General features: G+C 43.3%; 1 pseudogene; it reads right to left on the reverse strand.

The window, feature by feature from the left end:
* Window positions 1–12,493: 12,493 nt before the first annotated feature.
* LOC135873136 (U2 spliceosomal RNA) lies at window positions 12,494–12,670 on the reverse strand (annotated as a pseudogene).
* Window positions 12,671–12,930: the final 260 nt, after the last annotated feature.

Genomic DNA, 12,930 nt, shown 5'->3' on the forward strand with positions numbered 1-12,930 from the left:
TTACCTTTGGCAAGCTCATTAGCACAAACACAGGGCTCTGCACTTGACACATAGGGTTTAGTCTTCAATGATAAGAAGCCACCACATCCCCTATTCTACAAAATATCCTGTGATGTTACAGTCGTTACCAGGCATCCCATAGATCTACTCGTTACATTTGCAAGCACAGGCCAAGAGTAACAGAGACCAGCAGGCCACAAGATCTACTAAGAAATAATCTAGCAATGTTTGTTCAAAGCAAAATTTCATCTGAAAGTGACTCTGTTTTCATGCTTTGATTTTGTTTAGTAAGTAGATATGCTAAGCTGTTTTAGATATTGCCGTGCTACCCAAATACCATTGCTACAACAATGTATATGGTATCACACCCGGGTGCGTGACTACTGTACAGCGTTTTTCATGACAGGAACAGCCCTCTGCCATAAGGGCATGTGCAGCCTGAATGTAAATTAGAGTATGAGGGCTGCTCTGACTTATACCAGGAATTGAACATGCCCCCTGCAGAGCCCAGAATATGGGTGGCACAGAGGTGATTTACTATTCCCTTTTGCCAACCATCCGATTCCCAGAACATCAGTATGTCCCAGGCAGACTAGAGAATCAGGCCCACAGAGAATTGTTCACACTCAATCCATAGACTATATATGTTTTCTTTCTTTCTTTTGCTTGATTTGCTCCTGGACATTCTTCAAGGAGGCTAAATTAGCTGGATAAATTATTCATTACAAATTATTCACTCTATGCAGCATATTCTGATTGTTTACGAAATTCATTCTTTCTGTCCTAGAACTGTGACTGGCTGTAACTTATCTTCTCACTGACACATTCTGTGGACTGCTTGCTCACTGACTTTAACTAACATAGGTTTATGGATTATAAGAATAATCCTAGCCACTTCTCTTTCCACATGAGAATCTCAAAGGCCCCCATCCACAAAGGCACTTAGGTGCCTAAATTCCAGTTTTAGGCTCCGCTGCTATCCAAAAACTCCTGCTGAACCCTGTAGGCACCTACACTCACTTGGCTCCTAAATTTTTGCCTCTGGGTACGCATACTGCTGCCTTGCTATAGGTGTTCAGACACCTATCGCCTACCTAAGCCCCAGTGTGACCCATGAAGTGGGGGGCGGGGGGTGAGAGGCATTTGTCTGCCTATCTTGCATGTGGGCTCGATCCAGCTCGATGGATGGCAGGAGAGATCACTTGATCATTACCTGTTCGGTTCACTCCCTCTGGGGCACCTGGCATTGGTCACTGTCGGTAGACAGGATACTGGGCTGGATGGACCTTTGGTCTGATCCAGTATGGCCATTTTTATGTTCTTATGTTCCAGTAGGCATTCTCAGAAGCCGCCTGCTGGATCAGGTCCCATTGAAAATCTGGCTGAGGAGGAGGTGTTGCTGCCGCCCACCTTATAATTTTAACCCCAGTGGTTAGAGCACTCACCTGGGATGGGGAAGACCCAGGTTCAATTCTCCACTTAGCCTGCTGGGAAGAAGGGAAACCCATATTCAAATCCTACCCCTCCGGAGAGTGCTCTAATCACCTAAACTATGAAATATTTTGCTGTTGGGGGGAGGGGAGGCTCTCCTCCATCTCTCCTGTTGAAACTGTTCCATGGTGGCTATATAAAGAAAAAGTGATTGAACCAGGGGGACAGACCCCAGGGTCTCCTATCTCCCAGGTGGGTGACCTAATCACCAGGCTGCAGAATCATTCCCACTCATCCCTTGGCCCAATGACTAATTAAACATTTATCCACAATGGAACAGCCATTGGCCAGAGAATGACTCTGGAGGTTAGATCACCCAACCGGGGAGGTGGGAGACTTCAGTTCAACCCCCTGCTCCAATCACTCTCTTTAGCTGCAATGGAATAGCTTCAACAGGAGAGATGGAGGGAACCCCACATCAGTGTATCCCACAGCTCAGTGGTTCAAGTAGCTCTCCTGAGATTTGAACCAGCAGGGAACTGAACATGGATCACCCACCGTCCAAGGGAATGCTCTAACAACTGGGCTAACAGTCAGAAGATAGGTGGTAGCAGCACCACCACCTCCTCCTCTGGCAGTTTTGTGTGGTGTAAGGCAGGCTAGGTGCCTAAGCTGCTTGACTCCCAAAGAGGGGTTCGCATTCATGGATCACTAAGCAGAGATAGGCGCCTCCCTGAAGCCTGGTCTTAGGTGTCTATCTCTGACAGAGGGGTGGGGCTTAGGACACATCCCTCCCATCAGCATCTCCCATCAGCTTGCTTAGATAGCTCTCTGCCTACTGTGCTGACTGTGTGGCTCCCATTCGAAGGTGCCTGTCATTCCCCATTTATTGTATAGGGAGCCTAGGCACCTAACTCAGGCTCTGTGGATTACGGTTTTGTTGTTGCTGTGGTTTTCTAGGCACCTAGAATTTAAGCACCATGGTGCTCAGTGTTGCAGCATCTAAGTCCCTTTGTGGATCCAGGCCTAAATGCTTTAGAAATGTTTATGAATCTCCAGAGCACTGTCAGGTATTCTTATCTTTATGACAAGTTTGTGGATTTCAGACCCTGTGAGGAGGTGTAAAACTATTCTGCTGACTCACACAAGCCTGTAGACCAGGTGGGTCACATTAACTCCAACTCATCAAGATAAAAGGCTGATTGCTACATGAGCAGGGACAAGAAATTATATAGGGAAAACCTCTGGGAGTAGCTTTTTTAGGAATAAATTAGAAATTAAGGTTTCTGTTGAACTGTGTGAAAGCACTGTCCTGTCTCAAGGTTTGGTTCTTAATAAAGTCATTGAGGCAGCTGAATAAAAGCCAACCTCCAGAAAGGGGGTGCATGGGATAAGATCCTAACTTGGGATAGATCTGTAACCCTTTTTGTGTTTTGCAAAGCACAAAGCAGTTAGAGAGCTGATTAATTTGTCAGCTAAGGATTCTCCTTGCATAAGGGAATCCCTGGGTGATGTACAGTTCTGGTGAGGCAGCTCTCCGTGTTATGTTGGGGCCAAATTGGCTTTGGCCAGCCTGAGGAGTGAAATATGTGTCAGGGTGGCCTTGAGCCACCTTACTTAACTCTAGGGTCCTGCACCAAGCACAGTTTGGTCAGACCAGAGGATCAGGCCTCTTGGGTTACGGGATGTGCCTCTGTTCATTTGATCTCCAGTTTACAGATTGGCAAACTGAGGCACAACAAGGTTAAACTTGCCCAGTCGTTGGAAGATGACACCCAGGAGTTCTAACCCAATGTCTTGTGTGGGAAAGCATCAGCCCACAGGTTTGTTTGATCTCCCCTATGTTTGTTTTCTACCATTCTTCTCCTTGTCACATTTGAAATAAAAACTTATGTAGTATAACAATATAAGTACATCTTTTAAAGTGGGCACTTGGAAAGCCAAGTATTTCATGCTCTGCATCACAGGAGCTTGGGTCAATTACAGTATGTACATGGCCAGACTGCTCTCTCATGTCAGTTTTATATTGCTTCTAAAAGTGGAAGGATATAGGAGGCTTGTGGCAGAGATTGAGGAAAAGACACAAACTTTACATTGAAAATGACCAAGCAAGAGACAAGGTTAATACTTATACATTACCAGTGCTGAACAATTTATTTTAACAAATAAACTGGAGATGGAAAAAGAACAGAGTACAGATAGAAATGGGAACATGACATTTAGCACAGTCTCTTATCCAAAAGCACACAATATGGCAGCTAATACTTGTGCTTTTAAAAACATGATTATTTTCTAATCTAAAAAATGAACCCAGCAGCTGCACAGACAGAGTGGTAGACAGAGACCACTGTATGGCTGCAGGCTGCGGCACAGGGCTGCTGACACTGCTTTGGCATTGACACATTTGCTTAAGAAAGGAGAAAACAACTAATTTTTCTAGTGATTCAAGGGGAAAACAGTGTTCCAGCTCAGAGAGGCATATACAGAAAGACAGGCACTGACCAAGACCCAGAGAGAGTGATAGACAGAAGCTTGTGTATGGCTGCAGGTTATACTGCAGGGTTCCTGGCTTTGGGATGGATCGATGTGAATGCTTGATTAAATAAAGGGTGTGGGGGGAGGGGAGAGTAAACAGATCTGCTGTTTAAATTTAGCTAAAGTGTTCTTTCTATCCTTTGTTCAAAGCTCTCTAGCATCAAGAGGAAATAGACTGATTGCATCTGCATGACCTGATTCTAATCTCACATCAGTGATTAGCAGGAATATCTTCCTGGAAGTTAATGACTTCAGAATGGTCTATAAACTAGAGGAAAGTCTGGTCCTAAATCTAAGGGTTTGTCTACATGGTGCATTTGTCTGCATCAGAGGGGTGAAGATTCTAGTCCGCACTTGGGTGTCACATGCTAACTGGCCCTTACTGGCGTTCACTCAAAGTTCCTTAGTGTGAGTTATTGTTTCAAACAAGACTACATTACTGTTTGGGCCCGTTAGTGCATGGCACGCTGGGTGCCGGTGTGAATTTACACCCCTTTGGTGCAAATTAATGCACCATGTATAGCAGCTCTAAAACTAAAGAAGTGATAATAGAGGATACAGCAGATCTCCTCCACAGAAATAACCCTGGCACTGTTAGTAATGAGAGGTTTGTGCCGTTAGTTGTACAGAAAGATACTTAGAAGCACAAAACATGTTGCCACATTTTCCTGTGTACAGCCTATTTCAATGTCAGAGAGCATAGAGTCTGAGGCAGAGAGATGATGGGGTAGTCCTTGAAATCTTTTACTGAATGGCTGTTCTTGGTCTTACAAAGTTTAGAGACCACTGTGTCAACCTCCACCTGGACAAAATGGCCACTCATAAATCTGAGAGGAGGAAGCTGGACAGGGAGGCTGTCTGCTACTGAGAGCCGGTTTTCTTACACCCATTAGAGCACTTATCCAGGCAGAGTTCCTGTACAAAATGTCCCCTGATTCCCTTGACACCTTTTTGGAGCAGCAAGAATTGTTTGGGATTCCTGCTAAGTGTCCTCTTCTGGATCCCCGGTTTGAACGTTTGACCTCACTTCTGTTGCCAGTACTTAGTTGACCCTTGTATTTTTGTGGCCCCTCCCCTCTGTTGAGGCGGAGACACAGTTATCAAATAGGCTGAATAGTTGTTCTCTCCACTCAGGTGATGCCAGAGAATAGGACTCATAATAAAGAAGCATGAAACATAAGAACATAAGAGCAGCCATACTGGGTCAGACCAAAGGTCCATCTAGCCCAGTGTCCTGTCTTCCAACAATGGCCAATACCAGGTGCCCCAGAGGGAATGAACAGAACAGGAGGGATAGCTCAGTGGTTTGAGCATTGGCCTGCTAAACCCAGGGTTGTGAGTTCAATCCTTGAGGGGGCCACTTGGGGATCTGGGGCAAAAATCAGTACTTGGTCCTGCTAGTGAAGGCAGGGGGCTGGACTTGATGACCTTTCAAGGTCCCTTCCAGTTCTAGGAGATGGGATATCTCCATTAATTATTATATTATAACAGGTAGTCATCAAGTGATCCTTCCACTGTTGCCCATTCCCAGCTTCTGGCAAACAGAGGCTAGAGACACCATCCCTGCCCATCCTGGATAATAGCCATTGATGGACCTATCCTCCATGAATTTATCTAGTTCTTTTTTTAGCCCTGTTATAATCTTGGCCTTCACACCATCCTTTGGCAAAGAGTTCCACAGATTGACTATGTGTTGTGTGAAGAAATATTTCCTTTTGTTTGTTTTAAACCTGCTGCCTATTAATTTCATTTGGTGCCCCATAGTTCTTGTGTTATGAGAAGGAGTAAATAACACTTCCTTATTTACTTTCTCCACATCATTCATGATTTTATAGACGTCTACCATATTCCACCCTTAGTCGTCTCTTTTCCAAGCTGAAAAGTCACAATCTTATTAATCTCTCCTCATACAGAAGCTGTTCCATACCCCTAATATTTTTTGTTGCCCTTTTCTGAACCTTTTCCAATTCCAATATATCTTTTTTGAGACGGGGCAACCACATCTGCACACAGGATTCAAGATGTGGGCATACCATGGATTTATATAGAAGCAATATGATATTTTCTATCTTATTATCTATCCCTTTCCTAATGATTCCCAACATTCTGTTAGCTTTTTTGACTGCTGCTATACATTTAGTGGATGATTTCAGAGAACTATCCACAGTGACTCCAAGATCTCTTTCTTGAGTGGTAACAGCTAATTTAGACCCCATCATTTTATAGGTATAGTTGGGATTATGTTTTCCAATGTGCATTACTTTGCATTTATCAACATTGAATTTCATCTGCCATTTTGTTACCCATCCACCCAGTTTTGTGAGATCCCTTTGTAGCTCTTCACAGTCTGGTTTGGACTTCACTATCTTGAGTAGTTTTGTGTAATCTGCAAATTTTGCCACTTCACTGTTTATCCCTTTTTCCAGATCATTTATGAATATGTTGAATAGGACTGGTCCCAGTACAGACCCCTGGGGGACACCACTATTTACCTCTGTCCATTCTGAAAACTGACCATTTATTCCTACCCTTTATTTCCTATCTTTTAACCAGTTACTGATCCATGAGAGGACCTTCTCTCTTATCCCATGACTGCTTACTTTGCTTAAAGCCTTTGGTGAGGAACCTTGTCAAAGGTTTTCTGAAAACCTAAGTACACTACATCCACTGGACCCACCTTGTCCACATGCTTGTTGACCCCTTCAAAGAATTCTAGTAGATTGGTGAGGCATGATTTCCCTTTAGAAAAACCATGTTGACTCTTCCTCAACAAATTTATGTTCATCTATGTGTCTGACAATTCTGTTCTTCACTATAGTTTCAACCAGTTTGCCTGGTACTGAAGTCAGGCTTGCTGGCCTGTAATTGCCAGGATCACCTTTGGAGCCCTTTTTAAAAACTGGCGTCACATTAGCTATCCTCCAGTCATTTTGTACAGAACCTGATTTAAATGATAGGCTACATACCACAGTTAGTAGTTCTGCAATTTCATATTTGAGTTCTTTCAGAACTCTTGGGTTCTGAATACCAGAATACCATCTGGTCCTGATGACTTATGACTGTTTAATTTATCAATTTGTTCCAAAATCTCGTCTAATGACACCTCAATCTGGGACAGTTCCTCAGATTTGTCACCTACAAAGAACGGCTCAGGTTTGGGAATCTCCCTCACATTCTCAGCTGTGAAGACCAATGCAAAGAATTCACGTAGTTTCTCTGCAATGGCCTTATCGTCCCTGAGTGCTCCTTTAGCATCTCAATCATCCAGTGGACCCACTAGTTGATTAGCAGGCTTCCTGCTTCTGATGTACTTAAAACATTTTTTGCTATTTCTTTTTGAGTCTTTTGGCTAGCTGTTCTTCACATTCTTTTCTGGCCTTACTAATTATATTTTTACACTTCATTTCCTAGAGTTTATGCTCCTTTCTATTTTCCTTATTAGGATTTAACTTCCACTCTTTAAAAGATGCCTTTTTGCTTCTCACTGCTTCTATTACTTTGTTGCTTAGCCACAGTGGCATTCTTTTTGGTTCTCTTACTATGTTTTTTTTTTAATTTTGGGTATGCATTTAAGTTGAGCCTCTATTATGGTGTCATTAAAAAAACTTTCAAACTTTTAAAAGTTCCCAGCGCCGATATAGCACTGTGAACACGAGTGCTTATGCTGGTGAAATTTATGTTGCTCAGGGGTGTGGTTTTTCTCACACCATTGAGCAATATAATTTTTGCCGACATCAGAGGTAGTGTAGACATGGCCTAACCCTCTCAGTACATTTCCATGTGTAATAACCTTCCTATGCTTTCCCTGTCTGCAGAAGACCTTTGTTTTAATTCACTTCGCTGGGAGGTTTGGTGGGATTAATAATCCCAAAAGAGCAGACCCCTAGCTCTGAAAGGGTCAGAGGATCAGACGATGGGATACAAAGCCTTTCTCCAGTAAATCACTTGTAGCCTGTTGTGTTATTGGAATTCAGTACCATCTAATACACATGTGACCTATGTGGAAAGTTTGTGGGGTCAGTTAAGGATGGGCATATTGGCTCAGGTAAAATAAGAACATTCTGGAATATCTGTGACACTTGTGCAGTTCTGGATTCCAGCTGTGAGCAGAATGTGACTGGTAAAATATCACAAGAGACGTGGTGTTCTTTCCTAGCCTAATAAGAAATACTAGAAATCTTTTTTCTGATTTTTTTAGCAGTTTTTCAGACTGAACAGATTTAGATAATGTGACTAAGTATTCAAATGTTTGGGTGGGCATGCAAACAAAACCTGAACTCTAATGGTTGCCTAGTACTGGTTTTATTCCAGTTCATAGAGGGCAGTGGAGACTGCTGTGAAGCTTTCCTGCAGTGAAAGCTTCCAAAGAAGTATGGATTGGATGAATGGACTATAAGGTAGATAGAAAGCTGGCTAGATCGTTGGGCTCAACGGGTAGAGATCAATGGCTTGATGTCTAGTTGGCAGCCAGTATCAAACGGAGTGACCCAGGGGTCGGTCCTGGGGCCGGTTTTGTTCAATATCTTCATTAATTATCTGGATGATGGGATGGATTGCACCCTCAGCAAGTTCGTGGATGACACTAAGCTGGAGCAGTGGTGGGCAACCTGCAACCCGTGGGCCGCACATGGCCCATCAGGATAATCCGCTGGTGGGCCGAAAGACTGTTTGTTTACATTGACTGCCCACAGCTCCCAGTGGCTGTGGTTCGCCTCTATTCGACACTGGTGAGGCCATATCTATTCCCCTTTATTTGACACTGGTGAGGCCATATCTGGAGAATTGCATCCAGTTTTGGGCCCCCACTATAGAAAGGATGTGGACAAATTGGAGAGAGTCCAGCGGAGGGCAACAAAAATGATTAGGGGGCTGGAGCACATTACTTATGAGGAGAGGCTGAGGGAACTGGGCTTATTTAGTCTGCAGAAGAGAAAAGTGAGGAGGGATTTAATAGCAGCCTTCAACTACCTGAAGGGGGGGTTCCAAAGAGGGTGAAGCTTGGCTGTTCTCAGTGTTGGCAGATGATAGAACAAGGAGCAATGGTCTCAAGGGGGAGGTCTAGGGTGGATATTAGGAAAAACTATTTCACTAGGAGGGTGGTGAAGCACTGGAATGGGTTACCTAGGGAGGTGGTGGAATCTCCTTCCTTAGAGGTTTTTAAGGCCCGGCTTGACAAAGCCCTGGCTGGGATGATTTAGTTGAGGTTGGTCCTGCTTTGAGCAGGGGGTTGGACCAGATGACCTCCTGACGTCTCTTCCAACCCTAATCTTCTATGATTCTATGAGTGGCTCGAGAGTATGAGCACCATCCTCAGGGCAGACTGTTAAGAACCGGGGTACAAACACCAAACTGGTTGCAAGTCCTATACTTAGATTTCAAGAACCAATTATCCAGTGTGAACTCCTCAAGCACTATAACAGCCATAACATGGAGTCACAGGCAGTCCCCTTGAGTACTCTAACTATCTTGCCGCTCAGGTAAGCTTGCCTTTATGATAGATGATCTCTTATACACAGTAATATTTAGGTTACTCCCAGTCCCAAAGGACCAGTCATTTACCCCAGGTCAATTGCACCTTAGATCTCACACCAAAGACAACACTTGTAGGCAATCCTATAATAAATTATCTAAAGATTTATTAACTAGGAAAAGGAAATACAACTTATTTACAAATTAAAACAGTTAACATATAAATGCACAAATGAGTTCCAGTCTTAAGCTTCAAAAATAATAGTCCCAGAGTCCAAGAAGCATAAAAGATGCAGTTTCTCCATGATGGGGCCTTTCATTCTCTTCCTCCAACTCCTTTAAATTGCAAGTTCAGCTTTTGGGAGGAATTCAGTTGCACATCTTCTCTTCATGGTGGAGGGGCGGGCAGGAGCAATCAGCAAAATCTTTTGTCCTCTGATGTTCCACAGTAGTTCGTCTGTTGATGGACCTTCTTTTGTTGGGCAGGAGATAACATAATAATGCTTCTCTCCTGTCCAGTGACTTAACTCTGTAGTGTGTCTGTAGCCTATGTCAACGCAAGTTACGATGATGATCATAAGCTGCAATAACACTGCTCTACAGCCAAAATGCTTCTGAAATAAATGTAGTCAAACTTTACTAATTCTGGGTCACTGAGAACAAAAATGATGCTTAAAATTGTTGATTGGCTCTAGTTTTCAAGATATGCTATTGGGTCAGTATATACGACCCTTGACTTGGGAATGGCGGAGGATAAGTGAGTTATAAAGGGAAGGGATCTCAATTTAAACCAGAAATGACTAAAATACATCTTTGACTGGATCTATGAATAAATCTATGACTGGGTTTGGACAGTACTTGCTTTTTAGGCAAAACAATGAATGATGCAATCTGAAGCTGGTATTGCGTCATACATGATATGAATTGCATCATGTTATTCCTAGAAGTCATGGATGATGCAATCATAACGAAGCTTACATCACTCTGCTGAACAAATTGCCCTATATCAGCTCTAGAAATCATACAGTGTCGTGCTCTCTTATTTGTCAGTGTTTGATTTTGCAAAGGGACACATTTCTGTTTAGCCAAAGTGAGCAGAGATGCCTCGTACTTGTGTGAACAGTGCAGATAACTTCTGCTATGTTTGTGGTGAAGTGACTTTTGCATCACAAAAGCGCAGTAGAACCACTATGGTTAAGAAAGCCTATCACCTTTATTTTGGCTGCAAAATTGGAGATCAGGACAAGAGGTGGGCCCCACACATATGCTGCAACACTTGTGCAACAAATCTTCGCCAGTGGTTGAACAGGAAAAGGAAATCTATGCCTTTTGCAGTGCCAATGATTTGGAGAGAGCCAACAGATCATACCAGCAATTGTTACTTCTGCCTGGTGCCTCCAGTTGGGAAAGGTGTGTCAAAGAAGAAAAAGTGGACTGTGCATTATCCAAACATTCCATCAGCTATACGCCCAGTACCCCACAGAGAAGGACTGCCGGTTCCTGATGCACCAGAATCATTCTCACTTGAGTCAGATGAGGAAGAGGAAGAGGATGAAACTTCTGGTCCTGAACCATCAATGTCACAGGACCCACATTTTCTCCCATCCTCCTCCTCTGAACCACACCTCATAACACAAGGTGAACTGAATGACCTTGTCAGGGATTTGGAACTACCCAAGAGTAAGGCAGAGCTGTTGGGCTCCAGACTACAGCAGTGGAATCTCCTGGCAGGTGATGTTAGGGTTTCCATGTTCCGTGACCGTCAAAAGGATCTTGTCCCATTCTTCTTCATGGAAGGTGATCTTGTAGCCTGCAACAACATCGATGGTGTGATGGCAGCCCTCAACATCGTTCATGATCCAGATGAGTGGAGACTGTTCATTGATTCATCGAAGACGAGTCTTAAAGCTGTTTTACTGCATAATGGCAATGTTTTGCCATCAATTCCAGTTGGTCATGCAGTCCATATGAAGGAAACCTAGGACAACATGAAACAACTTTTGAGGTGCATAAACTATGACCAACATCAGTGGCAGCTTTGTGGCAATTTGAAGGTTGTTGCTCTCTTGCTTGGTCTGCAGACTGGATACACAAAGTACTGCTGTTTTCTCTGCGAATGGGATAGTCGTGCAAGAGATTCCCACTACATCAAGAAAGATTGGCCACTCCGACAGTCATTGGAGCCTGGGAGGAAAAGTGTTCAGCATCCACCACTTGTTGAATCAAGGAAGATTTTGTTACCACCCTTACACATCAAGCTGGGTCTGATGAAGAACTTTGTCAAGGCCATTGACAAAACACAAGCAGCTTTCAAGTGCCTCCGTGGAAAATTTCCAAGGTTAAGTGAAGCTAAGATAAAGGAAGGTGTCTTTGTTGGTCCTCAGATTCGTGAACTTCTTCGAGATGATGCATTTGACCATGCACTGCGTGGCAAGGAAAAGACGGCATGGAAAGCCTTCCAGTTAGTGGCAATAAATTTTCTCGGAAACAACAAGGCAGACAACTACAGGTTGTTGGTGGAAAACCTCCTCAAGGCATACAAAAGCCTTGGTTGCAACATGTCACTAAAGATACATTTTTTGCACTCTCATCTAGATTTTTTTCCACCGAACTGCGGAGCAGTGAGCGACGAGCACGGCGAGCGATTTCACCAGGACATTGCAACAATGGAGAAACGCTATCAGGGAAAATGGAGCCCATCAATGCTTACAGACTATTGCTGGACAGTGACAAGAGATGCTCCATTTAATGTGTACAAGAGACAAGCCAAGAAGCGCCGAGTAGACACTGAATAGGACTAAACTATGTACATAATAGTTTTTTGCCTTTTGTTTCATAATAAATTTTATTTATATAACCCTTTTGCTGATTTTTAAAGTGTTACATAAACAAGACAGGTGAAATATTATCATGTAAAGCAACCATAAACACATGAAAAGACCTAGGTTTACAATTTATGATTAAAACTCTACTATCTACACAATATACATAGCAACAGAGGGTCCTGTGGCACCTTTAAGACTAACAGAAGTATTCGGAGCATAAGCTTTCGTGGGTAAGAACCTCACTTCTTCAGATGCAAGTAATGGAGTGGACGGAGCAAGCTCCTATTCCATCCCCCGTTTCAAAAATCAATTTAATATACAGTCCTCAATTAAAGGACATATCAGATATTAAACTGATAAGAACAGATATAACTTGGAGAATTTTTTCACTTCAAGGTCCCAGAAGCAAAGACAAGGTTTTCATCTCGAGGCCAAAAGACGAAAAACATCAAGACATTTGATCACGGCCTTGGATAGACCAAGAGACTACCTACACTTGACCAGAGCTCGGAGAGCCGAGAAGCGATTACTTGCATCTGAAGAAGTGAGGTTCTTACCCACGAAAGCTTATGCTCCCAATACTTCTGTTAGTCTTAAAGGTGCCACAGGACCCTCTGTTGCTTTTTACAGATTCAGACTAACAGAGCTACCCCTCTGATACTTGACAATA

This window comes from Emys orbicularis, chromosome 1, assembly GCF_028017835.1.
Source record: "Emys orbicularis isolate rEmyOrb1 chromosome 1, rEmyOrb1.hap1, whole genome shotgun sequence".
Classification (NCBI taxonomy): domain Eukaryota; kingdom Metazoa; phylum Chordata; order Testudines; family Emydidae; genus Emys; species Emys orbicularis.